Source organism: Pelobates fuscus, chromosome 3 (assembly GCF_036172605.1).
Source record: "Pelobates fuscus isolate aPelFus1 chromosome 3, aPelFus1.pri, whole genome shotgun sequence".
NCBI classification, from domain to species: domain Eukaryota; kingdom Metazoa; phylum Chordata; class Amphibia; order Anura; family Pelobatidae; genus Pelobates; species Pelobates fuscus.
This window is the reverse complement of record NC_086319.1, coordinates 191,923,253-191,937,074: the sequence shown is the minus strand read 5'-3', so window position 1 is coordinate 191,937,074 and position 13,822 is coordinate 191,923,253.

The following is a 13,822-nucleotide window of genomic DNA, read 5'->3' as shown; positions in this document are numbered from 1 at the left end:
CTCGGTTCTAGAGGAGTATATTCGGGAGAATTTAGAAAAGGGATTCATCAGGAGGTCTTCTTCTCCGGCCGGGGCTGGGTTCTTTTTCATTAAGAAGAAGGATGGCACGCTGAGACCTTGTATCGATTACCGAGGCTTGAATAAAATAACTGTCAGAAATGCCTATCCTATCCCACTGATTACCGAGTTATTTGATCGTCTTAAGGGCTCCAAAATCTTCACCAAGTTAGATCTCAGAGGGGCTTACAATTTGGTGAGAATCCAGCAAGGTCACGAGTGGATGACGGCATTCAATACCCGGTATGGCCATTACGAATACACTGTGATGCCATTTGGACTATGCAATGCTCCCGCAGTATTTCAAGATTTGATTAATGAGGTACTTAGGGAGTTTCAGCATGATTGTGTTATCGTTTACCTGGACGACATACTAACACACTCTAAGGAGATTGAGACTCACCATAGACAGGTCAGAAAGGTATTACACAAGCTGCTGCAACATGGTCTATATTGCAAATTGGAGAAGTGCAGTTTTGATCAGTCTCAGGTAGACTTTCTTGGATACGTGATTTCTGGGGAAGGTTTTAAAATGGATCCTGTAAAACTTCAATCTATTTTAGACTGGCCCTTGCCCAAAGGACTCAAGGCTATCCAAAGGTTTATTGGTTTTTCCAACTACTATAGGCGCTTCATTAAAGGATACTCCTCTATCATTGCGCCTATTACCAATATGACCAAACAAGGGGCTGATACTAAGTTCTGGTCTAAGGAGGCTCTGGGTGCTTTCAAGACTCTCAAGGAACTTTTTGCCTCGGCTCCCATTCTAGTCCATCCTGATACGACTCTGCCTTTCTTGCTCGAGGTCGATGCCTCTGAGACAGCAGTTGGGGCTGTTCTGTCTCAAAGGTTATGGGTGGATAAACCGTTACACCCTTGTGGTTTCTTCTCTAAGAAATTTTCTGGGCCTGAGAGCAGATATGACATCGGGGAAAGGGAACTGTTAGCAGTCATTAAAGCCTTAAAGGAGTGGAGACATTTGTTGGAGGGGACCCTACACCCTATTACGATTTTGACGGACCACAAAAACTTGTCCTATATTGGGGAGGCTAAGCGCTTATCCTCTAGACAAGCTCGTTGGTCCTTATTCCTGACTCACTTCAATTATGTACTGACTTACAGACCTGGTTCTAAAAACTCTAAAGCCGATGCATTATCTCGCCAATATGAACCTTCTACTGTACCTGAACCAGTTCTTTCTTCTATAGTTCCGAAATGCAATATCATTGCTAATACGAATCTCAGGATTCATTCTCCATTATTGGCCGAGATCATTAAGTTGCAACATCTAGCACCTAAACAGACTCCTGCGGGCCGTCATTTCGTTCCTCCTGCTCTTCAACTGGAACTTTTACAGTGTTTACATAATAGCAAGATGGCGGGACATCCTGGTATTCGCAAGACTTACGCGTTGATCTCTAAGGACTTCTGGTGGCCTGCTTTACGGAGGGATATTGAGGAGTTCATCGCTGCATGTGAAGTTTGTACTAAAACCAAACAACCCCATACGCTTCCATGTGGATTCCTGCAACCCTTGGAGGTTCCAGAAAGACCATGGTCCTGTTTGGCCATGGACTTTATTGTCGATCTACCTATCTCTAAAAGACAGACTGTTATCCTCACCGTGGTTGACAGGTTTACTAAGATGGCACACTTCATTCCCCTGCCTAAACTCCCGTCTTCTCCCGAATTGGCAGAGATATTCGCTAAGGAGATTTTTCGCCTACATGGGATACCCTCTCAAATTGTATCGGACAGAGGCTCCCAATTTGTTTCCCGCTTTTGGAGGTCCTTCTGCTCTCAACTTGGTATTAAATTAAACTTTTCTTCTGCCTATCATCCTCAGTCTAACGGAGCTGCTGAACGTACCAACCAGAAAATTGAACAATATTTACGATGCTTTGTTTCTGAACACCAGGATGATTGGGTCGGTTTGATTCCTTGGGCGGAGTTTGCACACAACAATCTCGTTTGCGATTCTACTCATTCAAGCCCCTTCTTCATGAATTATGGTTTTCATCCGTCTATTCTTCCTTCGGATTCTCCTTCCCAGGGGGTACCGTCGGTTGATGTTCATGTTGCCAATTTGAGGAAGTTGTGGGATCAAACTCGACAAATCCTTGTGCACAACTCTATGTTGGTCAAGAAACACGCTGATAAACGTAGAAGGGCGGCTCCGGTCTTTGTTCCTGGTGATAGGGTATGGCTGAGCACGAGGAACATCCGTTTAAAAGTGCCCTCCATGAAGTTCGCTCCTCGTTATATTGGACCCTACAGGGTGCTGACCCGTATCAATCCAGTTGCGTATCGTTTAGCTCTTCCTAATACCTTACGCATCCCGAACTCGTTTCACGTTTCATTGCTGAAACCACTCATATGTAACAGATTTTCCTCCACAATAGCCCCTCCTCGCTCCGTTCAGGTGGAGGGTCAGGAGGAGTATGAGGTTAACTCTATTATTGATTCTCGAATCTCCCGGGGGAGAGTACAATATCTGGTTGATTGGAAGGGATATGGTCCTGAGGAGAGGAGTTGGGTACCTCAGGAGGATGTTCATGCTCCCCGTCTCCGCAGGGCGTATCACTCTCGCTTACCATCTCGTCCCGGTTCATTCCGCCCGGTGGGCGTATCTGAGAGGGGGGGTACTGTCAGGGTACCTGTGGTCTCTACCTCCGAAAGAGGTAGAGACTTAGCTGTTCCTCCATGCAGACGGTCTGATGGCTCCCTTCCCCGCGGTCTATCCGGTCATGCTAGGCCGGCCGCGAGGGAGTGACTGCCTTTTACAGCATCTAGGCAGGAAGTAGTCATCAGGACACTCCCCCGGAACGACCTGTCAGTCAATTGCTGCAGGACCAATCAGGACGCCTCGGAGGCGAGCTTCTTTCATTAGCTCATTGCCCTGTCGTGGTTCTAGCTTGTTCTAGTCACTCAGTGCTTGTGTATTCTATTATCCCTTTTGGTTTTGACCCGGCTTGTTTACCTTACTCTGCTTATCTCTGTTACCCTTGATTCGGCTTGTCTCTCGCTTACCTGTCTTCTGTTACCCTCGACCTCGGCTTGTCTTTGACCATTCTATACTGTACTACTTACGTTAGTCCGGCCATTCTAAGGTCCGGTATACGTATCTGGCTACTGTTTGTACTCTGCGTGTTGGATCCCTGTCCCGATCCTGACATATGGTTTGCAAAGCTTGAGTAAACTGATCCATACGGTGGTCCAAGCCATCCATTCTAGCTTCCTGATTAACTAGGAGCTGTGGTATGTCAGCAGGTTCCATTATGGCCCTGTTGTAATGTCACGATTCGGGGAAGCCAACACGCTAACACACACACACACACACAGACACACACACACACACAGAAAAGGTGCAGTACCGGACCTTAGAGTGGCCGGGCTAAGCACACACAGAATAGTCGGGAGACAAGCCGAGTAAGGGGAACCAGAAGACAGGATAACGAGAAACAAGCCGAGGTCAAAGGGTAAGAGAAAGTCACAAAGTCAGATTAACAAGCCAGAGAGTACGTAACCAGAAAACACAAGTTCAGTATCAATACTAGCAAGCAAAGACCACAACAGGGCAGGGAGGAACAGGAAAGGTAAGTATATAAACCATCAGGTTAATTCTGATTGGATAATTTCCAATCAGAATTAACAATCACACGTGGGAGATATCTAAACCTCCCACTGTGATTGAGGCACTGTGCCTTTAACGCCGGGTCAGGTGACTGACCCCGGCGTGTCATATCTTGGGCGGTCTCCCAGCGTGCAGCGTCATGCATGCTGCCGCTGGGGGACGTGGAGGAAGACACGGGCGGCATCCGAGGCTGGAGGGATGCCGCTCACCGAACCCACGTGGAGGAGGGGACCGCGGACAGCTGGAGGGTGAGTACTGCGAGCGGAGTGCAGCCTCCCCTCGCAGTACCCGACAGTACCAGCTTGAGCACCTTAGTGATAAGAATAGTAAAAGAAGAGACATTTCAGGAACAGAAGAAACCTATGGGGATTTCATTCAATCTTAGCTGACAAGTCTGTACAGATCACTTTATTAGTGATTAGGGAACTCCCATGGTTTGGTTTTTAAAATATCTCAAAGAGCTGTAGAGTATATGTAGAGTCTGTGAGAAGTAGTTATAAGCAGAGCTTCAAAGGCTACTTCAAGGATAATAATTATGTATGAAATATCTATCGTATGACTTCTGTGATCCTTGGCGTTTGCAACATTAAAGACTCACTCAAAGCACTTTGAAAAGTTAGCATCATTGCAAATGAGATGGTTCAGCATGTCCCCTGCACAGGGTGACTTAGAGCTGTGAACTACAAAATTCACTGCACCTAAAAAAACAGCCCTGGTTTAGTGATGTTAAAGGGATCCTCTAAGCACCAAACAACTTAGCTCAAAGAAGCTGTTTTGTGTATAGAGCATGCCCTTGCAGTCTCGTTGCTCCATTCTTTGCCATTTAGGGGTTCAATACCTTTTATTATTATGCATGCAGTCCTAGCTAATCTTTCCCTGACTGTGATTCACACAGCCAACACAGATCTTAGCACACCGTTTAACTACTTTAGAAATTTGTATTTCCTTCTGTGTTAATTTAATCCCTTAATGACTTTAGGATGTTTCATTACATCCAACAAAGCATAGGGTTTAACAACTCCAGGGCATAATGAGACTTCCTAATGTTTTGGTAATAGCAGGGTTAAATCCTTGCTCGCCACAGGGACTCCCAGTTATCAGTCAATACCTGGCAATGCCCTTCTCAGATTGGATCATATGTAGTATCCCCAGCCTGACAGATGAGGTGGATACAGTCCTTAAAGTAGTTGCTGAATACAGCCCTTTAAAATGGATTTAAATCCCTGTGAATGCACATGGTATGAGCAGGGTTAAATCCTTGCTCACACCAAGGACATTCAGGTAGCATACATATTTTGTGACCCCAGACTGACCAATGAGCTTCATGCAGCACTCAAACTTTTCCAGCTGCTCAGCCACCAATCACAATGTGATTGCCAGGGAAAGCATGCTAAAAGTTCACTCTCTCTGTGTCTTGCTGTCAGTAGATGGTGCTCACTGATCAGCTGATATCATTGATGTTAGTAGAGAGGCTAGGGTACATTTTCGTTAGTGCAGAGTTAGAATTAGTGTACGGTTAGTATTAGGGTAAGGCAAGGGTTAATGCAAGATTAGGGTTAATAATATTGTAGGGCTAAGATAAGGTGTAAAGTTAAGTTAGATATACGGTTAGAGTTGGTGTAAGCATTGGGTTAGGGGTAGGGTTGGCAAGGTGTTGTTGGTATAAGGTTAGCATTAACCACTAAAAATTAATTTAAAGTCTAGACTTATGAATAACCAGTATTGATATGTAAATCTATTTTGAGTTATTTTTCATTAGTTTCTTTAGTTGCACTGTATGTCTAACAATTATAAGTAAGAATGTAAAAAAAAAAATGTTAGAAAGTCATGTTTTTTACAGTGTTCCAATTTTTCACATTTTATTTACACTTAACATTGTGTTAGGTATGCATATAGGGTATTAAAAGTAATTTCTGTCCTTTAAGAAATAATATGTATATAGTTGTGTATAGGTCACTTACTTTCTATGTTTCTAACTACCTTACCTTAACTTAACTTATCTAATTAACATTTTTGTGGATGACAAAGTCCCCTTAAGCAGGTCCTATTTTCATTGTTTTTAGAGACAGAAACGTATGTTTGCACAATGTGCCATGCACCAAAAGAAAAGTGTAACATTAGTTGAACCCAAATATTGTTTTTATTTTTTTTATTTTTTAGGTGAAGATTAACTGATACTGATGAGTGTAGTTTCACACACACAAAAAAAACTTATATGTGATCACATGTGTTGTATACAGCACTCTGGGGTTAAGAAGCTGCTCAAAAGAGACTATATATTCATGATTCATTGATCTAATGAAATATTTATTTTTTTTACTTATAACAACCAATTTATTTTCACTTTTACCATAGTAAACAAAATGTTGATGAAGATAAATCATCAACTGGTTTTTGTTCAGTTGACAGAATGGAACTTTGATGCTATATTCTTGATTTGTAATTTAAATAGGTAATGTAAGGTCCAATACTACTTCAACATGACTGTACTTTCTTAAAACATCAGAATGATATTTTGGCAAACACTCTCTTGCAGTAAGATAAATTCAGTAGACAGATCAAATGAACAAAGTACTTATGGGTCTTTATCCCCTTAAGGACCAAACTTCTGGAATAAAAGGGAATCATGACATGTCACACATGTCATGTGTCCTTAAGGGGTTATAAGAGTAAGCATGTCCCACTACCTTAAAGCAGTGAGGATGATGTATATGGATGTGTATGGATAACATCAATGTTTCAGTCCTTCTTGCAGATGTTTATCAAGATAACTTGAATAAAGGTAAGGTAGACCAAAACCTAGACTAAAATGTAATCAAAAAACAACAGCCCTCAAAAGGATACCAGAGAGAAGTAAATCACATTTCTTACATGGTGGTTGAATATTGACACAGTTTTAAGTCAACAGTTTCTCAAAAGGAATATATAGAAGCTCAAAAATATCATATAGAGATACTCCAAATCTTAATCCCTTCTAGCATTTAGGTAAAAAATTAATCTTCTGCACTGATCATGAAATCTAATATGATTCCAATCTAGTGAGCACTAACCACTTGTAATGAAAATTATCTGTTCCTTAGCACATCTTAAAATTAGATAAATACAAAGTCAGACGGACAACACATTAAATATTACACAGTGTCATGATTTATTTAACAAAAATAAAGCCAACATAGAGAAGCCATGTATGAAAAACTAAGTACACCTTAAAACTTGTAAAATCAACTTTAGCAGCAATAACTTGTTAAGTAATATTTTCTGTATGACTTTATCAGTCTTTCACATTGTTGTGAAGGAGGAATTTTGGCCTGCTCTTCTTTACAACATTGCTTCAGTTCGTTGAGGTTTGCTGGCATTTGTTTATGCATAGCTCTCACCATAGCATTTCAATCAGATTGAGGTCTGGACTTTGAAAAAGAAAAGGATCAAGGTGTTACAATGGCCCGGTTAGCCATTCTGTTGTAGATCTGCTGGTGTGTTCTGTTGCATGACCCTATTTCAGCCAAGCTTTTGCTGTCGGACAGATGGCCACACATTTGACTCTATAATAGTTTTGTACAAAGGAGTTAATGTAGGACTCTATGACTGCAAAGTTCTAAGGTCCTGTGGCTGCAGAACAAGCCCATATCATCAGCCCTGCACTACCATATTTGACATTTGATATGAGGCGTTTGTGCTGGTATGCTGTTTTTGGTTTTCAGCAAACATGGTGCTGTGCATTATGGCCAAGCATCTCCAATTTGGCCTTGTTTGTTCAAAGGACATTGTTCTAGAAGGCTTGTGGTTTGTTCAGATGCAACTTTGCAAACCTGAGCCATGCTGCCATGTTTTTTTTTCCTTTAGAGAGAAAGGTTTTGTTCTGGCAACCCTTCAAAACAAAACATACATTTTCAGTCTTTTTCTAATTGTACTGTCATGAACTTTATTATTTAACATGCTAACTGATGCCTTTAGAGTGCAAGATGGTTTTTTTTTGCTAATTCTTCACTGTCTTGAATGTTTTCCACTTTTGAATAATCTTTCTCAGTGTAGAATGACAGACTTTAAATTGTTTGCAAATGGCTTTATAACCCTTCCCAAACTGATTGCCATCAACAATTGCTTCTCTAAGATTATTGCTGATGTCTTTCCTCCTTAGCATTGAGTTAACACGTCTGAATGCTCCAGAACAGCAAACTGCTAAATCTTTGGCTTTTATACAGGTGCCCCCCTATGCTGATGATCAATTAATTAAGGGTATTTGATTAGAAACACTTTTCTGCTGCTTAGCCTCATACTTCCTATGGAACCAGTAAGGGTATACTTTGTTTTTCGCACATGGCTTCTCCATTTTGGCTTTATTTTAGTTAAATAAATCATGACATGGTATAATATATCATGTGATGTTGTTCACCTGGGGTTGTATGTACCTAATTTTAAGACCTTCTAATGAACAGAGTAATGCTAATGTTATATATATATACATACACACACACACACACATATATATATATATACATACACACACACACACACACACACACACACACACACACACATATATATATATATATATATATATATATATATATATATATATATATATATATATATATATATATATATAACACTATACATCAATGGAAAGTAAACAGCAGGTGAATATACTATACAATACATCCTTACATAAACTGTCTAATAATTGTAACAAAGTGTGTTAAACTGGATAGTTTTCACTCCACTTAGAAAATAATTTGGTTCTTAATCTGTTCTACTCCAAGATAAATACAATTAATCACACTGTAGTACATTGTTTTACTATTGACAGAACCAGTCAATTAAATCAATTTTTATGTTGATATTTATTGCATGTGCTATTTTTTCCAACAGTTGGACAGTACAGATTAGTATATATTGCATAATCAATGAGTGAATGAGCCCAGAGAAATTGGATATTGAGATTATTAAATTAATTTACTGTCAGTTTTATGGGGAAAAAAGACATATGCTTCTATTTGACAAAGAATGTAAGTAAGTATGTTGACCAGAGCAGCCTGTAAACTGATCTTGCTTTTATTGGATGCTAATTTATGAACTGTATGTTTCTTTGTCTTTGTGTTACACATTTTTCATGTTATCCTTTCTGTTCCACAAAATGAAAATCACTGGGCACGGCTTGCTAGCTGTGCTGTATTTACTCCATGCTGGTATGCGATTTGGTTTTAGATATCCCATTGGCCAGAACACTAAATTAAATTGCTATCCAAGCACTACAGATGGAAGAAACAATCTTCCATGTGAGAAAGGATAAAGTCTTTGCCATAAAATGAGCTAACCAATTTACTATTTGCAATGTGCCCTGGGAAAAAAAAACAAATGTTCCTTAGAACCTATTAATTGCAAGTAACTATAAAGCTTTCTTAATATTGAGAAATAGATTGAGTGTGCATGTCACACAAATAAAGCAAAAAAGCTAAAAACTCTTGAATATAATAAATAACATATTTTGGTTATTAACAAACTCTCTGCCTAAACTGCTGATAAAAGCGACACCCACACCTAGAAAATTATTTGTAACATAAAAACATGTATTTTAACACAAAAGTGGGATTTGTTTTTTATTTTTGTAAAGTATTCACAGATACAGCATGAAATGTTCTTACTCAAACAAATTCCCACCCAACATATAACAGTAACATGAACTAAATGTTATACAAATATATAAACAAAATATACAAAAATGGCCTATACAAGCCAGGATAACACACCACTTTATTGCTTGGCATGTTGCAAAATAAGGATTTGTTTAATGGGAGCAACTGAGAGAAAAGGCCACATCACCAGTAGCCCCAGTGATTACGGTAGTAGAAAGAAATTAACCAAACAACCGATTTTACAGTTAAAAGTTAAAGTTTTATACCATCTACATCATCTTGAAAATATCTCACAAAAAAGAGCAGTCTAGATTTAACTTTGCATTCTGAAGCTTTCTCCATTATCTAAATTGATAGATTTATTTACCTTGTTTGAAAATAATTGGCAAATACACTGTAAGTTAGAGATTAATTTCTCTTTGTCTTTCTTCCAAGAAGGTGAAAATATTATTTGATGTTATTGGAAGTCACATGATACTGTACTGCTCAACAGTAGTCCATGGTGCAGGCTTGCTGTCTGGTGTCACTGGATATGATTCTGCCAGTTGGGCTGGTCGCTAAAAAGTGGAGATGAGCATGCTCAGGTTGTTCCCCAACAGCACTTTGGCTGGCAAGTTCTGCATTGTCCCCACTTCCACCATTCCGATCCCGCACTCCAATTCAAGTAAACCGGGGAAATTGGAGAGCAAAAAACAAGTCTTTTTGCTCTCCAAACTGGGCCATGGGTATTCGGTAGATGGCACCACCGCTACCCGAATAGCCATGGAGCTTCCCGTCTGGGCTGGCTCTGGTACTAGAGTGAGTGTAGCCCCAGTGTCTTGTATACGTTGGACTTCCTTGTAGCAGTACGGACTGCCAGTGCTGCTGTCGGTTGTCTGCAGACGCTTGTATAGGGTCAGTTTTGTGGTGGATTCCCCAACTTTCCTCCAGTTGTTCGGGAGTCGAACGGTAAGTGTCTGTCTCCATCTGGTAACAGTTAGCGGCTGCCCGGTTCGGTGGAGTGGGTCTGAAGTGAATCCTCTGTGCCCACTCACGGTTCTGTGGGCTGTCTCTACTCATATGCCCCATTCTTTTGCATAGGTGGCACTAAGTATTGTTTTGGTACCTAAACAGGAGTGGCACAGAGTTGTAAATGCCCCCACCTTGAGGTTGTACCACTGGTGCTGGAGGGGGTAGAGTTGGCCTGGTAAATACTTTTTGCAGTATTGATCTCTGGAGTTGGCTGTAACGGAGCTCCCTGTAAACCTGTCTGGGTACCTCCGCCAAGGACCGCTTCCTAGCTGGAACATGGGACAAACTGCTGCACTTCTGCCCACAGACGCTATGGCTTGATTTGGTTCCTGGAACCGCCACCTCCTTCCTGGAGCTGAATGGGAAATTAGCTCTAGACACCCCCAGGCACTGGAAGACACTCAGTCCTGGGAAGTCTAGTCCTTACAAGGACTTTCCCCGTTGAATCCCCTGCAACCTGGAACAGCAGACACAGGTGTTAAATCTTATTTCCCTCCAATAACAGGACGACACACAGTTTTGGAGTGTAAGCTGGAATAGATTTTAAAGGTGCCCCACTTGGCCTTATATGACAATCCCCATGCAAGAGGTACGCCCACATGGACTTTGTTGGGGACAGGGACACAAACTTACAAACCAATAATAACACATTTACAATGTAACAGATCGACGGGCACCCCGACTGGGTACCTCTGTTGAAGGATGCTCCTAGCGCTTCCTGAGGACTCCAAGCACTGCAGCAGACACCACAACCACTGAACCGGAGAAGCATGGGGATCTGGGCCGACTGCCCAGCATCCCTTTAGCTCACTCTGCCGCTGGGGAGGGAGGACGCTACTCTCCTCTCCCTGCAAGGTACACTGGCGCTGGGGAGGGGAAACGATGCTCTCTACTCCCTGCACTTCACACTGCCGCTGGGGATCTGGGCCAACTGCCCAGCATCCCTGTAGGGCCGGTAGAGAGACCGCCATCCCATCTCCACCTGCCATCTGTGGGTCTTCCCAGGACCAGTCTGTGAGGTCTCAACATTTGCGAGTAAGGACCACCTGCTTCCGCACCTCGCAACTACAGCTAATGCTGGGGATCTGGGCCGGCTGCCCAGCATCCCAGTGGGCCCGGTGGAGAGACCTCGGTCCCATCTCCACCTGCCTGTTGTGGTTCCTCACAGGACCCCTACTTCGGGTTCCTCCGGCCGCCTCAGGTGAAGACGGCTAACCTCCTCGGATGCAGCCTCTACTCAGCTGCTGTGACACTCCTTCCGCTGAGCATACTCTCTCTTTTTCACCAGCCGGAATTCTTGGTCCAGCCTTGTGTTTTGTTCGGCTGTGACCTGGTTCCAGATCACCCGGCGTATCTCCATGGGTACATCATCCCCATACTGGGCCACTTACTGCCTCACCTCGGCCAGCCAATCATCTTCAGAGTCAGAGCCTTCCATACCTGTCTGCTCCAAGTCGCTGGATACCTCTGCTCCCACGAGTGCTAGCATTGCCCTCAATTTGTAACTCCACGAATGGTGTTTCTGAGCTGCTTTACCTCGCACTAGGACGCCATCCCACCGCTTGCCACCAATTGTAACGGACCGTTTTGCACACAAGAGGTTAAAAACCGTTTAGGCGATATTCCCCTTTTCAGATGCACAGGCAGCTACTGCAATCACCAATCTCCTGAATTGTACACATGAATACTCAAACTCCCGAACTGCAAACACATGAATTCACCAATCTCCCAAACTGGAACCAGGGAAATGCTCCAAACTCCCGAACAGGAAACACACGAATGCTCTCAAGCATATGAATGCTGAAAACTGCTGAACAGGAAAAGCATACAATCAGCTTACACTCCTGGCAATCAGCATACAATCTAATTCCTCCAATAACGAGACAACACTTTGTTTTGAGGTCAAGCAGAACTGACTGTACTGGCACATACAGCCTCTTTTATTCCCAATCCACAAACATAGTACTGCCCACAGGGTTTTACAGAACAACCAATCAATCCGTACAATACACACAGACACTCCCACACAAAATCCTCCCCTCTGCCTGTGATATGATTACTGAACACAATGGTTAATATAATTATCACAGGCAGAGAAATACAGTTTTTACCAAATATTAATAACTTCCAAAATATACATGCCACAAACATAAAACACTTTAATTATAAAACATAATTAAGTCAAAATTCAGCCAATTCCATCCAGGGGTTAAAAAGTTAAGGGAAAGTCCTATTTGACCAAATGAAGCATGGCTTTTCTGCCTGAAACCAGTTCCACAGAGTCTTCTATCCTGGAGATAATTGGGAAGTAATCCAATTATCTCCAAGGACAGAGGCAAAACTCAATAAAATACATAAAAGTATATAACTGTGCAGCTATTACATAAAACATATACATTATATATATATACATTAATTCTAATCCAATTATCTCCAAGCACAGAAAAAAACATACTTTTTCAAAACACCCCTAAAGTACCCTAAAAATACATAAACCCAACAAATGTTACATCCCCCGATAGCCCTGATCTGGGTGACCAACATATCCAAAAATCACCCAGATCAGTTCAGGGGTTCAGGAATTTCCTGGAAGTGATAATTTTGACTGACCTTGCACATGGTCCTATGCCCAAAACAGTTCCATGAAATCAGTGCTAACGGTCGGTCAAGTTTGGTAGTCTTTTACAGGTTTCCCAGGAACTCGTGCCAAACTCACTTGGAGAGGGGAGTTTGTCACAGGCAGACATCTGCATATTCATCCGCCAGCCTAGATGCTTCTGTGAGGTTGGTGGGGTTTCGATCTCTCACCCACTATTGGATGTTAGGGGATAGATCATTGTAAAATTGTTCCAGGAGCACAAATTGTAATAGTCATTCCATTGTGCTCACTTGGTGGGCTTGTACCCATCACATGGCAGCCCTGTGGATCCGGCATGCTAATTCTGTATGGCATCCTTCTTGACCTTACTTAGGACCCTGAATCTGGTACCAGGTACCAGGTGTCAACATACTAGAGTGAGTGTAGCCCTGATGTCTAGTATCCCTTGGACTTTCTTCCCTTGTAGCAGTACGGACTGCCAGGGCTGCTGTTCCTTGTCCGAAGCCGCTTGTATCGGGTCAGCTTCATGGAGGATTCCCCAACTTTCCTCTAGTTGTTCGGAAGCTGAATGGTAGGCAGCTGTCTCAGTCTGGTAGTCTGGTAGCAGGAGCACAAATTGTAACAGGCCTTCCATTGTGCTCACTTGGTGGGCTTCTACCCATTTCATGGCAGCCCTGTGGAGCCGGCATGCTAATTCTGTATAGGATCCTCTTTACCTTCCTTAGATCCCTGAATTGCCTCCGGGAGTTATGGCATAGTTAGCTAATATCATAGCCTTGACCCAGGCATAGCTCTGTATGTCCTCGTTCGGGACTGCCCGATATGCCTCCGCGGCTCTACCCATCAGTCTGCCAGCTAGGAGAGGGACCCAATCCTCTTCGCTAACCT